The sequence below is a fragment of the Sparus aurata genome, chromosome 8 (assembly GCF_900880675.1).
Source record: "Sparus aurata chromosome 8, fSpaAur1.1, whole genome shotgun sequence".
NCBI lineage: Eukaryota > Metazoa > Chordata > Actinopteri > Spariformes > Sparidae > Sparus > Sparus aurata.
Genome location: NC_044194.1, coordinates 33,206,170 through 33,220,885, shown reverse-complemented (window position 1 = coordinate 33,220,885; position 14,716 = coordinate 33,206,170). Strand labels below are relative to the sequence as shown.

Here is a 14,716-nt window from a genome sequence, read left to right as displayed (position 1 = left end):
GTTTATGGGGATGAAAATCCTACTTTTCATGCAGTGAGCCTTCTAGTTTCTACGAAGCACACTAGTCTGTTGGTTACCATCCTCTCCATTACTTTACAAAGCATTGCTGTGAGTGCTATAGGGCGGTATGAACTAGAGTCAGATAGATTTTTGCCTGGCTTCAAGATAGGGAACACAACCGCATGTTCCCATTCCTTGGGCAAATAACCCTCTGCCCACACTGTATTGAACAAAGCTAAAAATCATCCAGATGTTTAAAAAACTCATATGATAACCTATCTCTCCCCGGGGTAGTATTCGCCCCAGACATAACTGCATCCTTCAACTCTTTAATAGTAAAAAAACAGATTAATAGGATTATTGTTTCTAAACTCATTTCCAACTTCCACTGATTAACTGTCATCAGCTCAGTTCTCTTCCTACACCTCTCAGCCCCCATTCTCTCTGATCTATGCACTACTTGAAAACTATCAACACACGTCTGCTTTTTCTTTATTGGAAACTGCTTTTTTGCCGTTCTTCTTTTATATTCTACGGTGGCCCTGAAGCGCAAAACACAATGGCAAATTAGAAAACACAAACGCAAATCAGAAAACACGAAGGAAAATCAGAAAACACAAACGCAAATCAGAAAACACAAACGCAAATCAGAAAACACAAACGCAAATCAGAAAACACAACGGCAAATCAGAAAACACAAACGCAAATCAGAAAACACAAACGCAAATCAGAAAACACAACGGCAAATCAGAAAACACAACGGCAAATCAGAAAATGCAAATCAAAAAACACAAACGCAAATCAGAAAACACAAACGCAAATCAAAAAACACAAATGCAAATCAGAAAACACAACCCAAATGAGAAACCACAAACTCAAATTAGAAAACACAACGACATTAACCAAACCGGAGGAGGTAGGTACCCTCGGGTGACAGGAATCGTCGCTGATTGGACTGGTCCGTCCTTTGAACCGGTAGGACATGATTTACATGTTTTCAAAATAAGAGCGCTGCCAGTGACGACTTAAGCACTGCTATTAATGAATATTTTGATGCAAGACTCGGATATGATGATGTTTGATGTTTTATGATATTTCACCTATTTTGGCCATAAGCGGTCATATTGACCACACACTGCTTTCATTGTCTCTTGTCTCTAACTTTGTTACCAGTTAAATACCCAATTGATTGACTCATTTGGATATCAAACCACTAACAAAGTGAATGTATCATTCATTGTGTCATATTACAAAAAAAAATGAAATTACACCAAAATTTACATTGTAACAAGTTTAATTTATCAATATTCATATCATCGCAGGTGGTCGAGTGGTTAGAGCGCATGCCATAAAACGCAGCCGACCCCGGTTCGATTCCGGCCGGAGGTCCTTTGCTGCATGTCACCTCCCCCTCTCTCTCCCATGTTTCCTCTGTCTACTGCTAATAAAGGTGTCTATGCCACAAAAAATCTTAATAAAAATAATAATAATAGAAAAAAAACACTATCTATCTATAAATGCACGGAATCTCTGTCTGTCTGTGTGTGTATGTGTCTGTTAGTCAAATATCTCTGTGGATCAGGATCACACTGACCCGAGACTTTCAACATGGCTGCTGCGTTGTTCAGTGGTGTGCATCTAAGCATTTGTTTGGACTGCAATGATACTGTGAATAAATTATTTCATAAATGCTTTACAAATTCCGCCGAGCATTGTCCACCAGAGCCACCACAGTCACGTGCGCACCAGAGCCAATCACTGCACACCGTGGCCATGTGCGCACCAGAGCCAATCACTGCAGAGGTCAAGCCCACGACATACCTGAAGAAACAGGTGGATTTATACCTGCAGCGGCGCGAGCTGGACCGGGATTTTGCCGTTCTGTTCTGTTCTGTTCTGTGCATCTAAACTGACTGCTGTGGATTAATGAGATTAAACGAGTCCGGGCCGAGTCTGTTCGGGTCTGAGGAGATCCAGAGACGCGCGGACAACAAAGTGGAATTGAAATCTGTGGATGTTCGTGTGTAGCTAGCCACTAGCTAGCTGCTAGCCGCTAGCTACACGGCCCACCTACCGAGGCAACGGACCGGACGCATCGGCACATCCAAAACCGGACCTAGGGTAAATAATGTCCGCCACGCTTTTTCGCGAACATTGCCGTCACGTTTGCTTCGTGTCTGGTGCAGGAAGAAACGGTAAAAACGGGCTTTTGTCACGAAAGTGTCCAAGCAGCAAGTTTGGTTGTTGAGGAACAGGAAGTTGTGGGAGGGACCTAGGCGGATGATTGACATGCAATGACGGTCGGTGTGTAGACAGCGATATTGAGAGTTGAGAGATTTGTGACATTTAGCGTGTTTGGAGTGTGTAGTTAGTGTGTTATGTAGTGTTTGGTGTAGTGTGTTTAGTGAGTAGTGGAGTCGGTTTTTTGTTTAATGAGTCAGAATGAGGAGAAGCTGAATGTGGAGCAGGCAGTACAGCTATTTATTCAGCTGGAAGGAGCACAGGCAGACCTGAGCATTGCCTGCATTTAAATGTAAATAGTTACATATAACTTTGTACATTTTGTAATGTATGCACAAATTTAGCAAACAACAATTTATATTTGCATCATAAGTAAAAAAAAAAAATGGTTTGTTAAACATATTTGTGGTTTTCACGGCAATTGTGCATACATGGGCTCATGGATCCCGCTGTCTGTTGGGGTCTGGCCACAGGACCTCATCAACATCGCAAGCAATGTCTTCTCCCGCTAGACACCTGGGAAAATATCCCCTTGCATGTCGAAACCATCCATGGATTGCTGTCAACTGAGTGTCGCCGCAGGCCTGTTCCATTGCCTGCAGAAGAGGCATGTGGGCATGTGGTTGGCGGTCATATACACGCCATCTCCAAGCAAAAAAGAATTCCTCTATAGGGTTTAAAAATGGTGAGTAAGGGGGCAAGTATACCACTTCAAATTGATTGTGGTTGGCCATTGTTGATGACATGGTCCACCAAAGTTGCTCTTATATCATCAGAAATAGGGGTCCGTGCATGGCCTCTTCGACCTTGACCTTGTCCTCGTCCTCCTCCTCCTCCTCTTCCTCTTCCTCGTCCTCTTCCTCTCGCTCTCCCTCCATCCATGCTTGCAAAGTTCTTGAAATGGCTAAACTGAGGGCTTTTTGTAGCTGGCTGATTGGTGTTCAGTTTAGCAAGTAAGTGGCTTCAGGTGTGTATTTGAGTGGTTGCAATTACCCGATATGTTTTGTATTTTGGATACATGTGTTTTCCAAATGGTATCCTGAGATTTCATTTTTGAACGAAGTGTCTTATGTATGAAATAGAGTGTAGTATGCAGGACCAAGTGTGTTGCATGAAGGAGTAAGTGTGTTGCAGAATTGCAACTAGAGTGCAAAGCAGCGCTTTTGTTTAAGGTATGGGTACATGTGTTTGAGGTATGGTAACAAAAGCTTCAAGGTGTGTTACTTTAGTCTAAGCATGGGTCTATAGTGTTCAAGCAACGGGCAAAAACTGTAAAATCAAAAGTAACTTATTTGATTACGAAATATTTTATTTCAACACTTAATAATATAAATTAAAATAATTAATTATCGAAAAAGCTGGAAACTGGCTGATCTAAAGCAAAAAAAGGGCTGTTGCAATCACTGGTCACAGTCTCCGCAGATTACCTCCGCTCTGTTACCACACACGGGCTTTTGGCATTTCAAGTGTCCGACGGTTTGTTCCGCTTGCAGCTCTTTCGGACCGGCACTGTCTCCGTCTCCATGTCTGCTGGTGGTTGCTTCCACTGCTGCCCACCTTGTGCTGACTGCCCCGGCCCCTTTCCCCTCCATGTATTCTGCCCTCCTCTGCCAGCTGCTGCAGGACTTTCCTCCGGGCTCTCCTGCTGCTGGTGCTTCTTGAATAAGATGCGGGCATTGATCCCAGCCATGTCGAGGATGTTATAGAAGACCAGCACTGGCCATCTTCTGTACCGCCTCTGACGGAGTACGCCCTCGCCATCTGACCCGGGTCCTCACCATACTTAGTGTTGTTGTAGTAAATCACAGACTCTGGTTTTGCCTTCGCCCCATCAAAGATGCCCACAGCTGTGTGCACGGTGCTCGGGATGCAGACATTCTTCCTCGGCTTTACCTGGTACACAGTCAGAGTCGCATCACTCCAGTACCTTCTTGTTGAACAGCCCTGCTCGCTGTTTCACGGAGGGGGGAACTCCCATTTTTGTTTGCCTGTGGTGCCAAACAGGCGATATAATACAACTCTGGAAAAATTTACTTACATGTAAATTCACAAAGCAGCGCAGCTGGAGACCGCTAACAATGTTAGAGACAAGAGACAATGAAAGCAGCAAATCGCGCAAAATGATGTTTTGTCAATATGATCGCTTATGGCTGAAATATATGGAGGACTAAATACACCATTAAATAATTAGTTAAATGTGTCATTAATTAATTAAATGTGTCATTAATTAATTAAAATTGGAATTAAATGTGTCATTAATTTATTTTGAATGAATTTATTTTATCTGTCAAACTCGCTCATCAAGGTCAGTGGGCTGGGGCTAATGCAAATCTAGTCTAATTCATTGCTTTGGTCTGAAGTCTTAAAACCGAAAGAAGAAGAAGTCTTTCAAAATATGGCTGCTACGTTGATGGAGGAACCCAATGAACTTTGAAGCATGTAGCGTGTAAAGCAGAGGAATTTATTGAAGTTGTTGGACTTATTTCTGCACTTTCCGACCAAGATATTGACCGTACAGTGACTGCAAATTTAAAAGTACTCCACCACTTCTCTGGTATCGGGGCGCAACAGGCACAACACACACAGGGACCAGGGCGTTTGACATACCGAGTGCAGTTCTGGAGCATCAAGTTCTTTGTGGATTACCAGCTTGTCAAATTGCAGCAATGTTCGGAGTGTCAAAGAGGACCATCAGGAGACGCATGAAACAGAGTGGTTTAAGGTATTTACACTAAATTCACGTGTTTTCACTTTATGAACTGCTCTCATCCACTCAGAAAGGATATTACGTTTAGTGTAACATTACTCGATGTTAATGTTTTTTGCTTGTGCAAAAAGACTGACCTCTATTCAGCTGTGAATGATGAGGAGTTGGACCGTATTATAAGTGAAGTCCACAGAAGACATCCAAACACCGGCTACAAGCAAATGCGTTGTCATCTGAATACAAGAGGTGTGCGTGTTCCAAGTAAGTATCATATGGGAATTATTTCAAGTTATTTTTCATGTATTTATTATTCAAATATGAATTATAAATTAGTTAGCCCAGCTCATTTTAAGATAATGCTCCTGTATGTGTCCATTTGCAATGCATCAGTCATTTTATTTGCAGTTTTCTTGAAGCCACTAGCATCAAAATATCCTATTCTAAAGTTTGGTTAAGCAAAAAAGAATTAACACTTTTTCAAAAAATGAAGTGAACTCTGGTTATTTTGAGGCTGTGGTGATTCTGCAGTGTAGTAGTTTTACATACTTCACTCTATTGTCTTTTATTATGACCACTATTTCCTCACAGTATGTGACTCCCTAAGTATTTCTTTTCCAGTACTGGTCAAATAGATTGAACAGCTGTTTCTTAAGAAGTTGCCAGTGAGTGTATGGTTATTTATTTTATTTTCCTCCCCTCAGTCTCAAGACTGTAAGAGTCTTTATGCAAAGTCGATGCAGAGGAAGTCTACATGAGACGTCTAAGGCTGCATGTATTAAGGGGACGGCAGTATTCTGTTCCTGGCCCAAACTCTTTATGGCATATAGATGGCAACCATAAGCTCATCAGGTCAGAGACAGACAATAAACAGTGCATCTTTCCATTAGAATTGTTTTAGAATAAAATTTTGCTGTTTTTGTGTGTTCACAATTGCCTGACAGGTGAAGATTCGTTGTCCATGGTGGGATGGATGGATTCAGTCGTTTAGTGGTCTACCTGACTGTGGCTGGCAATAATAGAGCTAGTACGGTCTTACAGAGCTTTATCACTGCTGTTGAGCAATATGGGCTTCTGTTACGTGTGCATGAATTGCTCTGTTCTCCTGTGTCCAGCTTCAGGTGGCGCTCTCCCCACCTGACTGGTCAGGCACACCTGCAGCACCTCAGCAATCAAGTGGACTGCTATAAAGCTGCAGGGATGGAAACAGACGGGGCCAGTGGGCCAAGCTGCCAGATAGTGTCGTGGAGCGCTGTCGGTCTTGAACCTGAAGCTGTGTCACTTTTCATATTATTATTCCCTCGAGGCGTTGGCCTTAGTGTTTATCTTTGTTGTTGGTAAGACCACAGTTTGGTCCAGTCTGAATGTTTTTTTTCGACTTCGCTTCCATAAGGGAGTAGCTTTGTGTTATCGTTGGGTTTATTTGTGTATAAATAAATAGTTTAATGGGACAAATCTTTCTGTTTCCTCTCCTCCTCGAAACACCCGGTTTACTATTAATTTGTTGCTCGTCTCTTCCCCTGGATACCACCAATAGGGACGTAACAATTTGGGGGCTCGTCCGGGATTTAATTTCGTTTTGAGAAATTAGTAAAGATACTTGTAGTTTTTTAGACTATTTTGTTTTGAAAGCGGAAAGTCACTTCCGGTGGTTCGCAAGAAGTATTGGCGACGGGGTGTGTGCACGATCTAGCCTTCACTATTTTTATAACAACTCCCTCAGTAAGACAGAAGTGTCCAGCTGGGTTGCACGGCGGCCCTTCCATCGGTCAATTGTTTGTTGTTTTGCCTTTATTATTTTCGGAGTAAATCCTGGGCGGGGATCAAGTTCCCCGACGGAGGTAGACGTTTCGGGGCTCCGGCCGCCGAAGTTTCCGCCTTTCAAGTCGCCTCGAGCCCGGCAAGCTCCAGAAGATAGACAGGTGAGGTTTTGGTAGGTAGGATCTGGGGGATGTTTGTTTACTGTAAGGCTGGGTTTGTTTGGTTGTGTGTGGCATCCGGCGTTAATAGTTCTGACGTTTACCACGGAATGAGTGGGTTACACGCTCATTTGCTAATAGCTTAGCCTAGCGACTAGAGGCTGCTGCCGGCGTAATGGCAAGTGGGGCAGCGTTTAGTGTGGAGGAGTTTGTGGCGAAGCCTACGCTGAGTCAACTAAACAACTGCAGGAAAGTTGATTTGTTTGCGATTGCCGACCGCTACGGTATTAAAGTTTCAACTTCTCTCCGTAAGAAGGAGCTGAAAGCTGCCGTGGTTGACGGATTAGTGAAAGGGGGGGTGTGTAGTCTACCGGCGGCCGTGGCCGTCGCCGGGTCCGCAGGGGAGGCCAGCTCCGAGGCTCGGGGGGCGGAAGCGGCTGAGCGGCAGGAAGACATCTTGAACATGACCCCCGGTGTAAAACATGATGACAGAGACGAGAAACAGTTTACGTTGCCGCGTTTTGAACCATTTGTCTGTCGAATCGACCCCTGGGTCCAGGGTAGATGCGCGGATAAAGTTGCGTTTAGCTCGTCTCCAGCTGGAGAATGAGGAACAGGAACGGGGGCGGGATTGTGAATTTCAGCTCAAGTTGAAGCGGATGGAGTTGGATGCGGAGACCGCGGTCAAAATGCGCGAGCTGGAACTACAGTCTAGCTCAGTTTTGCCTGGTCCGCGGCCGTCCTCTTCACTTGTAGCATTTGACGTGAGTAAAAACTTTGCTTTGGAGGAATTTAAAAACTGTGTGCCTGAGCGAACTGTTGTGTATTTAAATGAGCAGAAGGTATCTACTCTGCAGCAAGCTGCTATTCTTGCTGATGAGTTCGCTCTTACCCACAAAAGCTCCTTTGTCAGGCACGAGTCTCCTGCTCAACATGAAACTGCTTTTAGGCCTAATGACACGTGTGTTCCACGTCCTGGTACATCAGTCTCGGCACCTAAGGCAGATAAGCAATGCTTTTTCTGTCATAAAGCTGACCATCTAATAGCCGACTGCAGTGCGTGGAAACGTAAGCAGCATGCGGCTACTTCAAAGCCCAAGGGTGTGGGGCTAGTAAGAACGGTAACCAGTTGTCCACCGTCCGCCATTCAAACAGTACCTGATGAGTGTTTCAAACCTTTCATTTTCCCTGCATTTGTCTCGCTCACAGGAAAGGTGGATGATCAGCGTCCTGTCACAGTGTTGCGAGACACGGGTGGCTCTCAGTCAATCATCCTTTCCACTATACTGCCCTTGAGTGAGGAGTCTGCCTGTGATGCGAGCGCGATCGTAAGAGGTATCGGGATGGGATTTGTACCTGCACCCCTTCACCGCATTCACGTCCAGTCTAACCTTAAAACTGGTTTCTTCCGGGTAGCTGTGCGTTCCTCGTTTCCCATCGATGGTGTTGACTTTATTATGGGTAACGACATAGCTGGGGGCAAAGTATATCCATCACCGGAAGTTGTTGACAACCCAATGGCAGAATCTAGACACGATGATCTGGTTCAGTGTCACCCTGACGTGTTTTCAGTTAGCGTGCTAACTAGGGGGCAAGCTAGAAAGCAAGCTCAGGATGTTGATCTGTCTGACTCTGTTTTTGCTTCTGCCTTATGGGAGGACAGGCTGCCACCTACGGGGGATAAGGAGAACTGTACTGCAGGCCTAGAAAAATGTGAAAGTGGGGCAGAGCCTGTTGCTGCTCAAGTGCTGCCACTAACCCGAGAGCCACTCATCAGCTCCCAGTCAGGTGATCCATCCCTAAGAAAATGTTTTGCAGCAGTTGAGGATGTCGGTAAATGCACTGAGAGTCAGTCATTTTTCTTAGATAACAGGATGTTGATGCGGAAGTGGATTTCACCTCTAGAAAAAACCAATGCAGTTGGTGACTTGGGCTCAGTGTGTCAGATAGTGATTCCTGCTGCATACCGGCAGCATGTACTAGAGTTAGCCCATGACCATCCCTGGTCTGGTCACCTTGGTGTCACTAAAACCCATGACCGTATTCTGAAGCATTTCTTCTGGCCAGGAATGAAGAAGGAAGTGGCGCGTTTCTGTAAAACATGTAGTACCTGCCAAGTGGTGGGGAAACCAAATCAGGTTGTTCCTCCAGCCCCTCTACATCCTATTCCTGCTGTTGGTGAACCCTTTGAACATGTATTGGTCGATTGTGTCGGTCCATTGCCGAGGACAAAGTCTGGTAGCCAGTTTTTGTTAACTGTAATGTGTATTACCACCCGTTTTCCCGAGGCCATTCCACTGCGAAAAATCACAGCACCTGCCATCACACCGGCACTGACCAAGTTCTTTACCATGTTTGGGTTACCAAAAGTTGTACAGACGGATCAGGGAACCAACGTCCTGTCGAAATCATTCAAACAAACCTTGCATGCCCTAGGCATCGTTCATTCAGTTTCTAGTGCGTATCATCCACAGTCACAGGGGGTGCTTGAGCGTTGGCATCAAACTCTGAAGTCCATGCTGCGTAAGTACTGTTATGAAACAGGGAGAGACTGGGATGACGGTGTCCCCTTCACACTGTTTGCCATCCGTGAAGCCAAACAGGAGTCCCTGGGGTTCAGCCCGGCTGAACTTGTGTTTGGGCACAGTGTTCGTGGCCCACTGAAAGTGTTAAAGGAACAGTTCTTGTGTAACGTTTCTCCACAGACTACAGTTCAGGATTTTGTGTCGCGATGTAAGGAGCGTTTACGTCATGCTTCTGCGCTGGCTAAAGTGGCACTCTCCTCCTCCCAGGACAGAATGAAAGAACGGTTTGACCAGAAAGCAGTTAAGCGTGAGTTTGAACCTGGCGAGAGAGTTCTAGTGCTGTTACCCACGCCTGGCTCTGCCCTTACTGCCCGTTTTTCAGGCCATTATGTCATAAAAAGCAAAGTGTCTGATACAAACTATGTCATTCATACGCCTGAGCGCAGATGTAAGGTGCGATTATGCCATATTAACATGCTCAAGTCCTATCATTCCAGAGAATCTAATGAGGGGGAGCGGGAAAGAACTCTGAAGACTGCTGCCCCTTGCGAAACAACTACTTCCTTGGTTTGTGTGGAATCTTTGCCTGACGATGGTTTGGCGTTACTGGGGAGTGATCAGCAGAGTGGTAGGCTGTCTAACACAGAGTTTTTGGCTAAAATAGACGCCCATTTGAACTATCTCCCGGTAGACCAGCGACGAGAGATGGTTTCTTTGATACGCTCCCACCCATCCCTGTTTAGTGATGTACCGTCCAGCACCAACGTATTGAAACATGATATTGATGTTGGTAGTGCGTCTCCCATTAAACAGCATGCGTACCGTTGTCCTTTAGCTAAAAGAGAGCTAATGAAAAAGGAGGCTAATTACCTGTTGGAAAATGGTTTAGCTGTACCTAGCTGTAGTCCTTGGAGTTCCCCTTGTTTGCTGGCTCCTAAATCTGATGGCACCCCACGCTTTTGTACTGACTATCGCAAGGTTAACGTAGTTACAGTGCCAGACTCATTTCCTTTGCCTCGCATGGAGGACTGTATTGATGGTATTGGGCCGGCCATGTTTATTACAAAACTCGATCTGCTGAAAGGGTACTGGCAGGTTCCATTAACACCCAGAGCCTCTGAGATCTCGGCCTTTGTAACCCCTGACCACTTACTGCAGTATACGGTTATGCCATTTGGGGTGAGAAATGCGCCTGCCACGTTTCAGCGTCTAATGAGTCTAGTGCTAGGAAATGTCAAAAACTGTAAAGTTTACCTTGATGTCGTCGTGTACTCAGCCGATTGGGCCAGTCATATTGCTAGCGTGACGGAAGTGTTTCAGAGACTTGAAAAAGCGTCCTTGACTCTTAACCTAACCAAGTGTGAGTTTGGTAAGGCTACGGTTACATACTTGGGGAAACAGGTTGGCCTCGGGCAGGTCCGGCCCGTAGATGCTAAAGTCTCGGCCGTGGTGTCCTACCCGGTTCCCACATCAAGGCGTGAACTACGGCGTTTCTTGGGCATGGCTGGTTATTACCGGTGTTTTTGCAAAAACTTCTTGGTAGTAGTGAATCCTTTAACCAGTCTGTGCAGTCCTAAAGTTCCTTTTGTATGGAGTGCTGAGTGTCAGTATGCCTTTGAGGCAGCAAAATCTTTGCTCTGCAGTGCACCTGTCCTTGCGGCGCCTAACTTCTCTCATCCTTTTAAGCTGGAGGTTGATGCGAGTGCTTCAGGAGCTGGTGCTGTGCTGATGCAAGACGGGGAGGGTGACGTGTGCCATCCAGTGTGCTACTTCTCGGTCAAGTTCAAACACCATCAACTAAACTACTCCACCATTGAAAAAGAGACGCTGGCTATGCTACTTGCACTTCAACATTTTGAAGTGTATGTTGGTGCCAGTTCATCTCCTGTGGTTGTATACATGGACCATAACCCTCTTGTCTTTCTAACACAGATGTATAACCACAACCAGCGACTGATGCGCTGGGCCCTGTTGGCGCAAGGTTACAACCTTGAGATTAAACACAAGAAGGGGATCGACAATGTGGTGGCTGATGCCCTGTCCCGTGGGTGAGAATTGTAAAAAAAAAAAAAAAAAAAAAAAGTGAAAGGTTGTAATTCTGATGGGCAGTATGTTATCCATAAGAGTTGTTTATAGTGTTCAAGGTAGCAAACTATTAGTTTGCACTTATGGGAAGGGGTGTTACGTGTGCATGTATTGCTCTGTTCTCCTGTGTCCTGCTTCAGGTGGCGCCCTCCCCACCTGACTGGTCAGGCACACCTGCAGCACCTCAGCAATCAAGTGGACTGCTATAAAGCTGCAGGGATGGAAGCAGACGGGGCCAGTGGGCCAAGCTGCCAGATAGTGTCGTGGAGCGCTGTCGTTCGTGAACCTGAAGCTGTGTCACTTTTCATATTATTATTCCCTCGAGGCGTTGGCCTTAGTGTTTATCTTTGTTGTTGGTAAGACCACAGTTTGGTCCAGTCTGAATGTTTTTTTTCGACTTCGCTTCCATAAGGGAGTAGCTTTGTGTTATCGTTGGGTTTATTTGTGTATAAATAAATAGTTTAATGGTACAAATCTTTCTGTTTCCTCTCCTCCTCGAAACACCCGGTTTACTATTAATTTGTTGCTCGTCTCTTCCCCTGGATACCACCAATAGGGACGTAACAGCTTCCATCAAGGGTACGGTCAGATAAAGGGGGAGAGAATGCAGATGTAGCAGAATTCATGATCAGGAGCAGAGGTACTGACAGGAATTCGCACATCACAGGCAGAAGCGTCCACAATCAGCAGTAAATAAATGTTACAGCAACTACGCTCACACAACAAACGTACCAGTTGAATGTAGTGCTAATGTCTTCTTTAGCATATGTCACACATAAATTAACACCTTTTCAATTGTATCCTAAACACAGAATAGAGAGGATGTGGAGAGATGTTTATGAACATGCCTTGGACCTCTTCTATCAGATCTTCACTGCATTGGAAGATCAGGGAACACTGAAACCAGACAATGAAGTCCATCTTTTCGCACTGCACCGGATCTTCCTTCCACAAATCCAGCAAAGCCTCAACTCTTTGCAACGTGGTCGGTGCAGGGGAAGGTTATGGTCCTCTTTCAGTGGCGGTAGCTCCGGTAAGCTCAGACGACACGGCAGGCAACATGTGGTATTTCCGCACATACTTTTATTCCACTGTACTTACAGACCATACCAAGCCAGGTCGCTACGGCACTAGTTATCATACGCATACATGCCTTGACACACATAGGCCGAGGATCCTACACCTATACATCACAATATAAAATAATATAAAAGGGTGGTCGTCACTCCGTTGGCAGCATTGCTACTGCTGACGCATGGTGGAGCGGAAACACATCAACTCTTCTTCTAGGTACAGGCTACATTATCCACTTAACAAAAGGAGGCGCCACCTAGTGGCGCTACATTCAATAACTCCGACTGTTACATATTTCCCCCTGGTGAACATAAGGCTGTCCTCAGCCGTACACAGCATGACAAGTACCCAAGCTTCACTTAACATTTCGTAATACATTAGTCCATAAAAAGTGAGTTGTAATACTCCAGACAAGCGGTACACAGCAGAAGACATAACCAAACTACACTTAGCATTTCGTAATACATTACTTAATGGAAAGTTAGCTGTAACACACAGGTTAAGAAAACACACTCAGCACACCGATATACATATCAGTTGACAGAGTACAAAAACAAAAAGTTACGACATATCTCAAAATACAAGGTGCAAAAGTATGCAGCAAAATCCCACTTTTTCTTTGCTTTACAACAAACCACTTCAGTGAAAGTAACCAGTGGCAAACATAGAAGGCATGATACTCAACATAAACGCAACAAATGCAAAAACATTTAACTCTTTACTGCACTGAGTATCTGTCAGTCATATAAACCAGATGACTTAACAACCCAACTGCTTACTTCAGGTCAAGTCTCTCAGTATGGTAAGTATTTGTCCATCTGTTATCTGGCCAACCAGATGTGATTCTGGGGTGATGTCTGGGTCTCAAGTCATATCGTCCAACATGGTCCAGGTCAGTGTCTGACACAGTCACCAGTGAGTGGTTCTCAGAGTCACAGTCCATGGGCAATGGGTCAGCAACACCAGGCGCGTCACAGCTCATGTCATCAGTAGGGAGGTCAGTCCAGGTGTCGTGGCAGTCACCGTCTCCGACCCCCTCTGCAGTCTCAGGAGCTGTGCTCCTGCTGGTAGAAACTGAGTCCCAAGTGTGGAATGGTTGCAAATTCACAATATGAAAGACACCAGCATCCGCACCAGTGTCCAGCCTAGTCAGCCTGTAATTGACATTCCCCAGCTTTTGGCTTATCCGGAAAGGGCCTGTGAAAAGGGGTGCTAGTTTAGCTGCAAAGTTGGACTGTGCGTCAGATCTAGGGTGGGACTTGGCCCTGACGAGGTCCCCAACAGCAAAGGTAACCTGACGGCGTCTCAAGTCATAGTAGTGTTTTTGTCTTTTGTGACTGTGGTCAAGCGTTGCTCTAGCGTGGTCATAAGCCTCCTGGAGGGAGGCTCTAAGAGTCTCCGGGTAGGGCACACCGGGTTCCTCCAACCCGTCACAAGAAGGTCGTGTAATAAGGTCGAGTGGGGTTTCCATCTCCCGACCATACAGCATCATGGAGGGATTAAGTCCTGTGCTTTCATGGGGGGCTGTACGGAGCGCAAAGCAGATTTGGGAAAGAAACCTATCCCACGACGTATGTTTGTCTCCAACATAGGCACGTATGGCCGTTTTGAGTGTCCTATTCACCCGTTCTGTTGCGTTCGTTTGGGGGTGGTAAGCGGTGGTCAGCCTGTGCACTGAGCCGAGGGTCGAAGTGACGTTTTCAAACAACTCGCTGACAAAGGGTGTACCTCTGTCAGAAATAAGGTAGGTTGGGGCACCATGTCTGGCAAAGACTTCGCTGACAAATTTCCCAGCCGCCACTTTAGCTGTTGCCTCCCTGACTGCACACACTTCGACCCACTTCGAGAAATAGTCAACGAAGACTAGCAAGTATGCATTTCCTGATGGCGTGCGGGGTAGTGGACCTACAAAATCCACTCCTGCATACTCCCAGGGTTTTTGAGGCAAGATAGGGACCATGGGGCCAGCCGGTTTCCTCTGACAGGGCTTGGTGAGCTGGCAGACTGAACAGGAGGTGACATAGCGCTTGATGTCTGCTGCCATTTTGGGCCAAAAAAACCTGAATCGCACCCTTGCTAGAGTCTTTGTTATACCCAGATGACCAGCCGTGGGGTGGTCATGGTAATAGTTGAGTAAGGTGCCACGGATTGACGTGGGGGCATAGAGT

The 14,716-nt window shown here is 45.7% G+C and overlaps 1 long non-coding RNA gene across 1 annotated transcript; it reads left to right on the top strand.

Moving 5' to 3' along the window:
- The first annotated feature begins 11,059 nt into the window (after positions 1-11,059).
- Positions 11,060-11,471, top strand: LOC115586157 (uncharacterized). Its single transcript, XR_003984825.1, has 2 exons — positions 11,060-11,165; positions 11,322-11,471. It is a non-coding gene; the product is annotated as an uncharacterized LOC115586157 (long non-coding RNA).
- The last annotated feature ends 3,245 nt before the right edge of the window (positions 11,472-14,716 follow it).